Here is a 12,486-nt window from a genome sequence, read left to right as displayed (position 1 = left end):
CATAAGCATTAAAAATAAAAAAAGCAAAAAACATCATCTGTGAAATCTGATATACTAAAATTTCATCTGAGCTTTCTCACTAACTAGCTGCATAGGCTTGGGTAAATTGTTTTAACCTTTATGAACTTTAGTAGTCTAGTCCATAAAATGTGAATAGTAATGCCTACCCTGGAGTATTTCTGTGATGTTTAATTGGGATGTCTAGGAAAAGGCCTTGACCTTAGAAGGCATCCAAAAATGGCCCATATTTTGCCAAAATTTGGGGGGATTTGAAGCACTGGAGACAAGGTGAACTACTTTTCAGCATTGAAAACTATTTCTCTAGAGCCTTAGCTTTACTAATGCTATGTGAGATCAAAGGATAAAAGTGAGAAAGAACCTCAAATTAGCCATGTATGCTTTCAGTCCCAAAATAGATAATTTCTCCTTTTTGATTTTAGTGGTGTGATGGAGATACAGAGGTCAGAGTTTATAGGACTGGTCTAAATTTCTGGAAAAGCTAAGCATTGTTAATGACTATTTTAATTTGCCTTACTTACATAATGGTTTTCTCTATTGTGATATTAACTTCAATTAAGGTCTTTTGTGGCTATGTTCATTCCTGGATTTTTCCTCTAATTGGTCTCCATGCATTTCTTTTGCATTAGCACTAATTTACTTGTGCTTGTGATTGCAGATAGAACTAAGCTGGTCTTTTGAATTTTAGCTGTGAGTCTATTTTTTTCTGAGATGAGTTAGAAATATAACCTATTATTTAGCTAATAAAAGCAAAACACTGTAAAAATTCATATGATGGTTATAACTGATTTGGTTCCTTTCCTAGAACTGAAAGGATTAGAGAAATTCAACATCTGACTTATTGATTATATGGGGTTCCTCATTCTCTCCCTCTGTTAGCAAAGGAAAGGCTTCTTGGGTAAGAGAACATGCACTGTAGTGTTGTACAAGCCTCTAATATTGATTGTGGTTAAGGGTTGTGAAATATTGACTGTATGGATTTAAAGTCTTGTGGACAATGAACACATCCAATTCTGTGTTGAAACGAAAGGGAAGGAGAAAGAGAAAGTGGGTCACTAAAAATTGCTAAAAGTTCCAATTAGTGACTGCAGTTATTATTTCCCATAAGGAAAATTTGAGGGACCCTGAAGAGGGAATTCATAAAGTTCAGGGGTGGCTCCAAAGTACAACTTCTCTTATTTCATAAAGACAATAGGAGCTTAAGATCCATGAGGAGGGGAAACCAAAATATGGAAAAATGATTACATAGAAGCTGTAGCAGTTCAGGAGTGGAAGCAGATGACTCGTTAAGAGGCTGCTATAACTCAGGAGATAGATGATGGTAGCTTTGAACTAGGGTAGTAACTATGGAAGTGGTAAAAAGTGGCAGATTCTGAACACCTTTGAAGGCCAAGTCAGTAGGATTTGTTGATGAACTGACATAGAATATAAAAGAAAGGAAAATCAAAATTTCTACAGGTTTTTTTTTTCCTTTCTTTCTCTTTTTTTGGCTACAAGTGGAAAAAAATGAGGTTACTATGGACTAATAGGGAAGATTTTAGGAAGAACAATTTTCATAAAGAGAGAAGACCAGTATTCAGTTTCTATATGGTATATTTGAAATTCTGATTAGACATCTAAGTGTAGGTGGGAAGAAAGCTGTTGGACATAGCAGTCTAATGTTTTGTGAGACATAGGGATGTGAAGTATAATATGGGAATCTTCAGAAAATAGATAATATTTGTATCCTTAAAAGTAGATGACATATTTTAAGAAGTGTATAGACAGAAAAGGAAATATCCAGGGACTTGAGCTTGAGTATTTTCACAATAGAAACATGGAATTTGGGGAGGAAACAGGACAACACTGAGATGAGGCAGCTAATACAATGAGAGGGGAACCCAGAAAGAAAGAGGGACGCCAGTGAAGACAGCTGAAGAAGGTATTTGAGGCAGTATCAACTATGACAAATTCTGTCTGTAGGTAAAGATGGGACTGAAAAGGTTTTTTTTTTTTTGAGACAAAGCCTCAAGATATCCCCCTGGGTAGAGTGCCGTGTCATCACAGCTCACAGCAACCTCTAACTCCTGGGCTCAAGCGAGTCTCCTGCCTCAGCCTCCCAAGTAGCTGGGACCACAGGCATCTACCACAACGCCCGGCTCTTTTTTGGTTGCAGCCATCATTGTTGTTTTGGCAGGCCTGGGCTGGATTTGAACCCGCTACCTTAGGTATATGTGGCTGGCGCCTTAGCCACTTGAGCCACAGGCGCTGAGCCTGAAAAGGGTTTTTAACACCAGCCCTTCGATCAAGTTCTTCATCAGAGCTCCTTTGGTGTAGTAGAAACAAAAGCCAGGTTGGGTAGGAAAAGAAGAGAAAAAGTAGTCAGGACAGATATCTATACACTTTTAGGAGTTTTTCCTGGAAAAGATTCTGAAGTCAAGAGGACTTTTTTTACAAAAATATGGAAGATAAAACATCACATTCTATATCAAGTGAGGGATTTAGTGACAAGGGAAATTGACTGTAGGAGAAACGGGAGCATTGCTGGAGATGTGTCCTTGAGGAAATGAGAAGGAAGGGACCCAGTGACTTTGTGGAAGGTTGGCTTCTAGAGGAGCTAGGGCAGTTCATCTCAGGTGGCAGGAATGGCAGCATACATAGAAGGGTTGGTGGAAACATCAGCCAGGAGTGAGCACACATGAGGAAGTGTTAAGATTTGCAGGAACTGACTGATAGTCATCCAAGGGTGGAAAAGGAAAATGTGGTTGATGGAAGGAACAGGGTTCTTGCAAAGCTCCAGACTTCTGTCTTTACTATGGAAGATGAATGTGGAAAATCATTACATTTTTCTTTGGATGGATTTTTTTCCCCCACTGATTTATAAGTAGCGAATTGAAGCCAGAATTGGAATGAATTCTGATAAATGAGATTAAATGTACAATTTTCTCAATTTTGTTGCATCTCTTAAAAATTGTGTTCATTTCCATGGTTGAACTAAACCTCAATATTGCAATTTAGATACATCCAAAACCCCCAGCCAGAAGGTGGCTGGAGAGATGTTGGTGGCAGGAAACCAGTATCCTGAAGGATATTAGAAGACGGTAAGTCTCATTCAGTCTCCCGGTTGTGAAAATGTCATTTGTTATAATTAATTCTAAAGCTGTATTTCTGAGAAAAGTTTGCAATGGGAAATTTACACTCATGTACATAAAAAGAATGTAGGAGGTTTGGGAAATGTATCCTTGTTTATCATATTTTCCACTGATAAGATATCGATGCTCTCAAATATGAGAGTCATCATAGAACATGATTTGGCCACTACCTTGGAAGATGATGTTTCCTTTAGTACATTGCCAAACTTCCTCTCCTTTAAAAAGAAAAGAACAATTTATAATTATTTGTGACACTTGTGAAATGATAATGGAAGCTTTGAATAGTTTCCCTCAGAATTCACACCTATTCAATCCCACATACAGTTGTTAAAACAAATGAGAAAGACAGCCTCAAGAATAAAGATGGATGCATTCAGACAGAGCAATCTAAGAAGATTGTTTTCCTTTTAAAATTTTATTTTAATGACACTAAGAAAACCAAACTCCTTTAAAAGTAATTGGTGGTGTTTACTAAAACAGATTTTTCACTAAGCTGAACATACACCCTTGAGATAAAAATATTTTTCTTTGCCAAAACCTTGAGAAAGTTATAATTGACTAATAATTCTCTGCTTTGGAAAAAACATAACCATCAATATCAGAAGCTTTTATGATAACTTTTGCTATGAAATAGTGATTCTTAACTGAATTCTAGACATAGAAATATAATCATTTTTAAGTCTTTTCTTTACTGTATACTCTCTGGAAGAAAACCTTGTAATTCTACTTTGATAAGCAGAGTTTATGTTATATTCTTAAGAAAAAGTGTTTATTCATACAATGGTGGCTGTGGAGTAGATCTTTCTTCCCCAAAGAATGTGTTTAGGAAAAACTACTTAGCTGACAGCTTCCTACTGTTGGCACTCCCAGGATCCACCTCAGCTTTAAAGCCAAGGCAGCGCCCTTCCTGGGCAGCCCGCAGCCAATGAATGAGCAGGATGGGGAATTTTAGACCTGGCCATTTCTGCCCAATATGGCTTGCCCCTTTGGGGCACTCATTGTTCTAGAGCTCTAGACTCATTGCTCTGGGTTTCGGATCTACACTGCAGTCTGAAATATTTCTACAACCAGTTCAGCTTCTTTGTCTTATGGCTTTCACAGGTGTTACCTCCATTCCCTACCTGCCACGCCCCCAAACCCCCAATACACTGCGGTACGCCAAGCTCCATGTCAATGTTGTTTTTCCACAGGACTCAACGGACATGGTAGCACCCTCCTCAGATGCTCCATATATACTTGCTGAGCGTGCCCCAGTGTGGAGCACTAGGCTAGATGCTGGGAATACAGAAATACAGACATCTCATCTAATGCCTGGTTCCTATCCTAAGCAGCTCACAAACTCAAGGGGAAGAAAGCACCATAAGCATAACATGCCGAAGAGCCAACATAAGGAGTTTTGCCATCGTACTGGTTTCCATTTGCTGTGTGACAGGTCACCACAAACTTAGTACCCTAAAACAGCATGCTTTTGTTATTGCAGAGTTCTGCCAGGGTCACTCTTAGTTTCTGCAGGCCTCCCCTGTCCCTCCCCCTGGGCCCTCCCACGTTTAAGTCAGCAGTGGGGCATTGAATCCTTTTCATTCTTGAACTTTTCCTTACTTCTTCTGTCACTAGGCCCCACCAGGATTAGCTCCCTTTTAATTAACTCACAGTCAACTAATTAGTAAACTTCATTTCATCTGCAAAATTCCTCCTATTAATATAATCTGAATGATGAACTCTCATTATTTTTGCAGTTCTGTCCTGAAGTCCCTAGTTCAGAGGGAAGTAGAAAAACCTTGGGGAACCATTTCAGGATTGTGCCTATCCCAGGAGCATTGGGGAAGGGTTCAGGATGATAAAGTAGAAGATGCAAAAACTTCCAGGGGGAGATGATAGCTGATCTGATTTTTCAAAAAAAATAACAGTAAGGTCAAGTTGGGGCAGTTTTAGCCATGAGTTTGAGATTTGAAATAGTGCAGTGTGTGCCAGGATATATAAGTAGAACTATTGCTTAAGAATACTGACAAGATGTTCTAATTAGACTTAGAGCATATGCTTGGGGGTTGGGAAACGATCAGAGGATTTTAAGCAGGTGATTGATGTATGTTAGAAATGTGGCAGAAAGCAAATTTTATAGGGCGACACCACAGCCAGGTAGATTAAGCTGAAACTGTGAAACTTAGGCCTCTGAAAGAGAATGATTGTCTAAGTGAGGACATTGGTAGTAGAATGGGGAAGAGGAGAAGAGTGTTTATAATTTAGGAGGTAAATTTTGTAGCACTTAATGATGAACTGCATGCAGGAAATGCTAGAGACAAAGCAGTGCAGAATGACTTTTAGTTTAGGTAATCACTGGTGGGGAGGGTCTATATGTTGATTTAGAAATGAGATTAGGATAGGCAGGCTGGAGGGTGGGGAGGATGAATTCAGTATTGGAAATGTTGAATCCGAAATAGTTGTGGAACATCTGCCTCGTTGACCTTTCTGCCTCTGCTGTATCAGTTATGAAAACATACTCTTCTAATTCCCATTGAAAATAAAGCAGGAAAACCTCCCTGAATCCCCCATTGCCCTCAGCTACCAGCTCATATTTTCTTCTGTTCTTCATAGCTAAACAGTTTCCACATATCATCTCTTTGTAATCCCTTTCCTTTCACTTTTCAACATTTCATCAGTTTTGCTTCCTAACTTACCTACCCTTTCCATAAAAACTGCTTTGTCAGGGGCATAGACAGCTTTCCTATTGCCAAACCAAATGGACGAGTTTCTATCCTCAATTTATTCAGTGTCCCAGCAGAACCTGATAAAGTTAACTGCTACTTAAATCCACAAATTAAATTAGGAGTACACAGCACAGATCTAGAGAGAAAGAATAATCACATGTGAAGCTCACCATTGCATGATGAAAATAACAAATAAATAATGCAGCCAGCTATTTATGAAGTGTTTTCATTATACTTTCTAGTCAGAAAGATAAAATATTACACTAGGCATTTCAAAACTACATTTATCAAAATTATGTTTTTTCTTCCTATCTCAGAAGAATACTTTCTTATATCAAAAACAAAAGCTTTGCCTATAGTTTGATCTTGTTATCTTTTCAAAAATGCTTGAAGAGGTGCAAAATGTTACCAAGATTTCAAAATAGGCTAGGGAGAGGCAGAGGTGAGAAGTGAGAATGAAATGGTTTTGAGGCCAAGTCATTTGTTTCTATTTCTTTTTTACCCTCAAATTCATGTAAAAAATCGCAATACCAAATTTTCATTTTTTTATTTAAATAATTATGAAATATTGTGGTTATGCAGATTACATAAAGGACATATAGATAGGCAGAAAATGAATGTTATACCTTCTATTTAAAAAATAAAATAATTGAATTTTTCCTGGAAAGGAAACTATTAATGCATGATATAACTTAATATTTATCAATCTCATCTATTTCTTTATGTTTTTGCTAAATATATACATAGACCTATATAGTGCATAGACTTATTTGTGTTTTTTCATTTCTATATAAATGGAATTACTGGATATTTAGGCCTTTGCCCAACATATTTTTGATTGATCCATATTGAATACTTATGTCGAATGCTGTGAATTCGTTTTTACTGTCATTTAACATTTTAATATATGATTATGTCAAAATTCATCTACCTATTTTTTGATAGACACAGAAGTTGTTAATAAATTTTGCTATTGTTGCTGTCTTAGAAAAGTCTCTTTATGAATACATGTGATCATTTCTCTGGTGCACATACCTATAAACACACTTTCTGAGTAGTAGGTATAAGTTTTCAGGTTTCCTAGACATTGCTCATTGCTCTTAGGAAGTAGTTGTCTTCACTGGTGAAATATAAAAATTTTAATTTATTGTTCTTGCCAAAAAACCTTATTTTCAGGGACATGAAGTAACATCTAAAGCTAGTTTTCTTTCCTCTTCCCTCCCGAGGTTGAGCATCTTCTGATACTGAATATTTACTAGTTGAATTACTTTTTCTATCTACTGACTGTTTATATCTGTTGGCATTTTATATTGGATTCATTTTTCTTTTTCTTTACTGATGAGTAGGAGTCCTGCATATATTCTGGCAAGTAAATGGGGCAGGTATTGTTACATGTTTACTCCAGACCATGTACTCTTCTTCTTCACTACTGACAACTGATTTTTGTCTGTGGCAGCAATAAACCTGACTGAAGACATTCATTTCTCAGTCGCCATTGCAGTAATAGAAGCCATTTGGTAGAATTCTTATAAATAAGACGCCAGTGGAAATCTGGGAGGGAGACATCCCATATAGAAGCAAAAGGCAAGGCCTTGAAACTGAAGGTAATCTGCTCTTTGCTTTTTGCCAATCTCCTTCTTCCAAACTGATATGAAGTTTGAGATGCTGTGCATGTCTGAAACCACGGAACAAAAAGCATGAAGACAGATGTATTGATAATAGCCTAGATCCCTGATAGCATCCTGAGTCAACCACAAACCCTAACCACAGAACTCCTTGTTGCATAAAACTGATGTTTTAAGGAACTGGCATGGTGTTACTCCTTACTTTTTTGTTTGTTTCTTTAATTTCCTATAAGTTTTGCAAATGTTTTCTTTCATCCTATGAAATGTCTTTTGATGTTTCTTATCTAATAGGTTAAAGTTTAAAAACATTTTTTAACTAAATGTAGAAGTGTTTTCTTCATGGATTGTACTATTTGATCTTATTTAAAATATCTTTTCCCATTTCAAAATCATAAAGATAAAATACTCAAAGCTGCAGCTGCTTCATGGGTGTGGAGAGAAGGGAAGACTTTTACACTGCTGGCGGGACTGAAAATGAATACAACCTTTTTCAAAGTAAGTATGGAGAATCCTCAAAGAACTGAAATTATACCTCCCTTCAGATCCTGCAATCCCATTACAATGCATTTACACAGAAAAAAAAATCATTTTATCATAAGGACATTTGCACTAAACTGTTTATGACACCTCAATTTAGTAAAATGTGGAAACAACCTAAATGCCCACCAACCCAGGAATGGAATAACAAGCTGTGGTACATGTATACTGTGGAATACTATTCAGTCATTAAAAAGATGGAGACTTTACGTCTTTTGTATTAACCTGGATCGATGTGGAACACATTATTCTTAGTAAAGCATCACAAGAATGTTGAAGCAAGAATCCAATGTACTCAATTCTAATATGAAGGTAGTAAATGATCTAATACAAGGTGAGGGTGGGGAAATGGGTGAGTGGATAGATGAGAGGAGGGAGAGGGTTGGGGGTCAAGGTTCAGGGCACACTTCTTTGAGGTGAGACACAATTATAAGAGGGATTTTACGTAACAAATGCAATCAGTGTAACCTAATTCATTGTACCCTCAATGAATCCCAAACAATTAAAAATAAATAAATGAATACTATTATGAAGATAAATATTCTTATTTTTTTCTTAAAATATATACTTTCTTGCTTCTCATGTTTAAATTATTAGTTCACTAAGAATTGATATTTTTATATGGTGTAAGGTGGAGATTACATTTAAAATTTTTCTTCTTGGGTATGTGAAAGTTGTCAGCATCAAAATGGAGTCACTTATGTCAAACTCTGACAAACGGAGCCAGGGAAGGGCCATAAAGGGAGTGTTTTCAGGCACGTGTGCCTGATGACAGTAGTTATCACAAAAGCCTCTGGAAAACCCACCATCCTGCCCAAAACCCAGTGTAACCTTACACAAAAAATACTTCTGTGAGAACATCTATGCATCAACTCCTTGTCAAATCTTGGACTAACACCACCCTTGTTATTGTTCCTTGCAACCAAGGATAATTGTTTCACAACAATATGTGATCCTCCCCATTTTTCTTTTTTAAAAAACTTATCTTTCTTTTTTACCTTCTTGAATACATTGATGTGTATTCCTAATGACCATTCCTGAATAAATATCATATCATTTTCTTTAAAAGACTCTTTTATGTCTGTTATTTAGGTTGCCATGTAATACTTCCCTTCCTACAGTGGACTTTGTCATCTATAAAGTTTGCAAACATGGGGTGGTGCCTGTGGCTCAAGGAGTAGGGTTCCAGCCCCATATTCAAACCCAACCCCAGCCCAAAACTGCAAAATAAATAAATAAAGTTTGCAAACACAAACTGATTTCAGAGCTTTGCATTTTACCTTAATTAGCTATTAGTCAATCTTTGCATAAATTCTACCTTTTTTCAATTACAGTGGAATAATCTTGCTTTCTGATGTGGCAGCTCCCTTCATTTTGTTTTTCTTTAAAACTGTCATCAGGATTCTTAGAAATTTATTTTCCTTGCTAGTTTTATAATGAGTTTGTCATGTAATAAAAAGTGAAAATAAAACAAAACAACATTGGTGATAATTGCCTGGAGTTTAGTTATGTTAAATGTATAATTTGTGGGAAATTGCCATCTTCTTTAATGGCATCTTTGAAATATAATATTCCCATCTTTGAAGTGGCATCTATTTATTTACATATTTAATTTCTTTTAATAAAGTATTTTAAATGCTGTGCAAAATTATGACACTTTTTTGGATTTATTCCTAGATAATTTTTACTTTTGAAATTTATTAATTAAATATTTAAAAAATTTATATTATGGACCAATTTATTGTTTGAGTTTTGACATTAAACTAATTTCACACAAAGATTAGGAACAAATCATGTATGTTCCCTCTCACTAGTCTTTGTCAACAGCATACTAGAAGTCCTACCTAATATAATAAGAAAAGAAACCAAAGTACAATATTCTGATTGGCAAGGAAAGAAACCCTGCTGGGCCCCATAAACAATCATAGCAAGGATACAGAATAGAAGGCTAATATATGAAAATCAATTGCTTTCCTATATACAAGAAATAAGCAAGTGGAATTTGAAATTAAAACACAATGCCATTTACCTTAGCACCCCCAAAATGAAATACGCATCAATCTAACAAAGTATGTATGGGATCTACATGAAAAGTACAATGCTCTGATGAATAAAATTAAAGAAGAACTAAATAATTTTGGATGGATATTCCGTGTTATGAACCATCCTAAATTTCTGTGCTTAGTGAGTTTGACTTGCTAATAGGTATATTTTATTGAGAGTATCTGCCACTGTCTTCATGAAAGACACTGCACTACAGTTTAACCTCATGTATCCATGTTGAATTTTATTATCTTGGTTTTTCCCATCATATGAAATATATTATCAAATAGTCCATCTGTTTCTCTTCCACAAGATAGTTTATCTGTGGTAGATTGGACCACTATTCTATTCTGTGAAAATATTGATTCAATGTTCTTGCCTATTATTTCATGTTGTCTCAATATTGTTAAGATGTCAGTTCTTCCAAAATTGACTTATAGGTTCAATGAAATCCCAGGCAAACTCTCAGGAGATTGTTTTGTGGATACTGACAAATTAATTTAAATTTTATATGGAGAGGTATAAGGTCTCGAATAGCCAACACAGTGTTGAAGGAAAATAAAGTTGGTGGGCAGATACTAGCTGATTTTAAGACTTACTATCAAGCTATAGTAAACAAGAGAGTGTGGTATGGTACAGGCAAAAAAAGAGGCAAATTAATACAATATTAATAAAAGAATAGAGAGCTCAGAAATAGACTTATGTATATATGGTCAGCTGGGCATTGACAGAGGAGTAAAGGCAATAAAAAGGAGCAAAGATAATCTTTTTCTTCTTCTTCTTTTTTTTTTTTTGCAGTTTTTGGCCAGGGCTGGGTTTGAACCCGCCTCCTCCAGCATATGGATATGGGGCCAATGCCCTACTTCTTTGAGCCACAGGTGCCACCCAGATAATCTTTTCAATAAGTGTCACTGAACAATTAAGCATTTATATGCAAAAAAATTAATCTAAACACAGGTTTTATACCCTTCAGTAATAATGACTCAATAATCAACCATAGACCTAAATGTAAAATGTGAGACTATAAATCTCTTAGAAGATACATAAGATAAAAAAAAAAAAAAAAGATGACATTGGGTATGGCAATGATTTTTCACATGGGATATTAAAAGCATAATCCATGAAAGAAAACATTGATAAATAAGACTTCATTAAAATTAAAATGTTCTGCTCTGCAAAAGATAATGTCAAGAGATGAAGACAAATCAAGTCATTGACTTGGAGAAAAATTTTGCAAGGACACATTTTGTAAGTATTGTTATTCAAAATATATAAAGATCTCTTAAAATTCAACAACAAGAAAACAAATAATATAATTTAAAAATGTACCCCAAACCTTAAAATTTACTTCACAAAAGGAGACATATAGACAGTACATGAAAAGATGTACCACATCATATGTCATCTATAGGCAAAAGGCCTATATGCCTCTGGCCAAAAAAGGTGTTTGAGAGAGCCGCGAAAAGACTTTGTACAGGCATACTTGTGAAAAACTGAGGCAGAATCCTATATGGTCGGGTTGGTTGCAGGCCTAAAGACCCCCTGACCTAAGGTTGGCCTGGTTGGTTGCAGGCGTAAAAACTCCCTGACTTAAGGTCCATGTGGGAGCGGAGGTTTGCAAACAAATTTCTGTATGCCCTAGAAATTTCTTTATGCTTTGTTTAAAGATGGAAGTAACTACCTCCAAATGGCAAGGTCAGCAGTACAGATTTTCAAACCATCTCTTTCCTCCATAGCTTAGGCTTCATCAGATAAGAACAAAGAAGTAATAGCTAACAACATGTTCTCCATTAAGTTTTATTAAACCAGGTTATGTTAAAAGGTATATGTTGAGTGAATTATCAGATTACTAGGGAGGAGCTACTTACCAGGTAGTCACAAGATGTTTAAATGGATTAATGAAGTCATTGATGTCCAATGCGCATGTGCAGAGGGAAGTAATTAATGTCCAGTGCGCATGTGCAAAGGGATTGTAATAAATATTAATGAGGTCATTAATATATAGTGTGCATGTGCAAAATTGACTATATAAACCAACAGTAAATAAAGAAGCTCACCATTTTGCCTGAGTGAGCAAATGGTCACCTTATTTAAAATACATTTTCAATAAGGGTGCTTATTCTCTGCAACGTGGCTTTTCCGTGATACCCTAACGGCAACAGTCATCAACGAAATGCAAATTATAACAACACAAGGAAATACTACTATAATCCAATTAGAATGGCCAAAATCCATTGACAACACCAAATACTGAAAAGGATTTGGAGCAACAGGCGTTCTCATTCACTGCCGATGGGAATGCATAATACACAAACACACTCTTACCATGTAATTCCACAATTGGGTACCTTGTTATTTACCTAAAAGAGTTGTAAAATTGTGTCTATACAAATCTGGACATAATTGCCTAAGCTTGGAATCAACTCA

Source organism: Otolemur garnettii, unplaced genomic scaffold (assembly GCF_000181295.1).
Source record: "Otolemur garnettii isolate 467f Iridium unplaced genomic scaffold, OtoGar3 scaffold00131, whole genome shotgun sequence".
Taxonomy (NCBI): domain Eukaryota; kingdom Metazoa; phylum Chordata; class Mammalia; order Primates; family Galagidae; genus Otolemur; species Otolemur garnettii.
Note: the sequence above shows the minus strand (reverse complement) of the source record.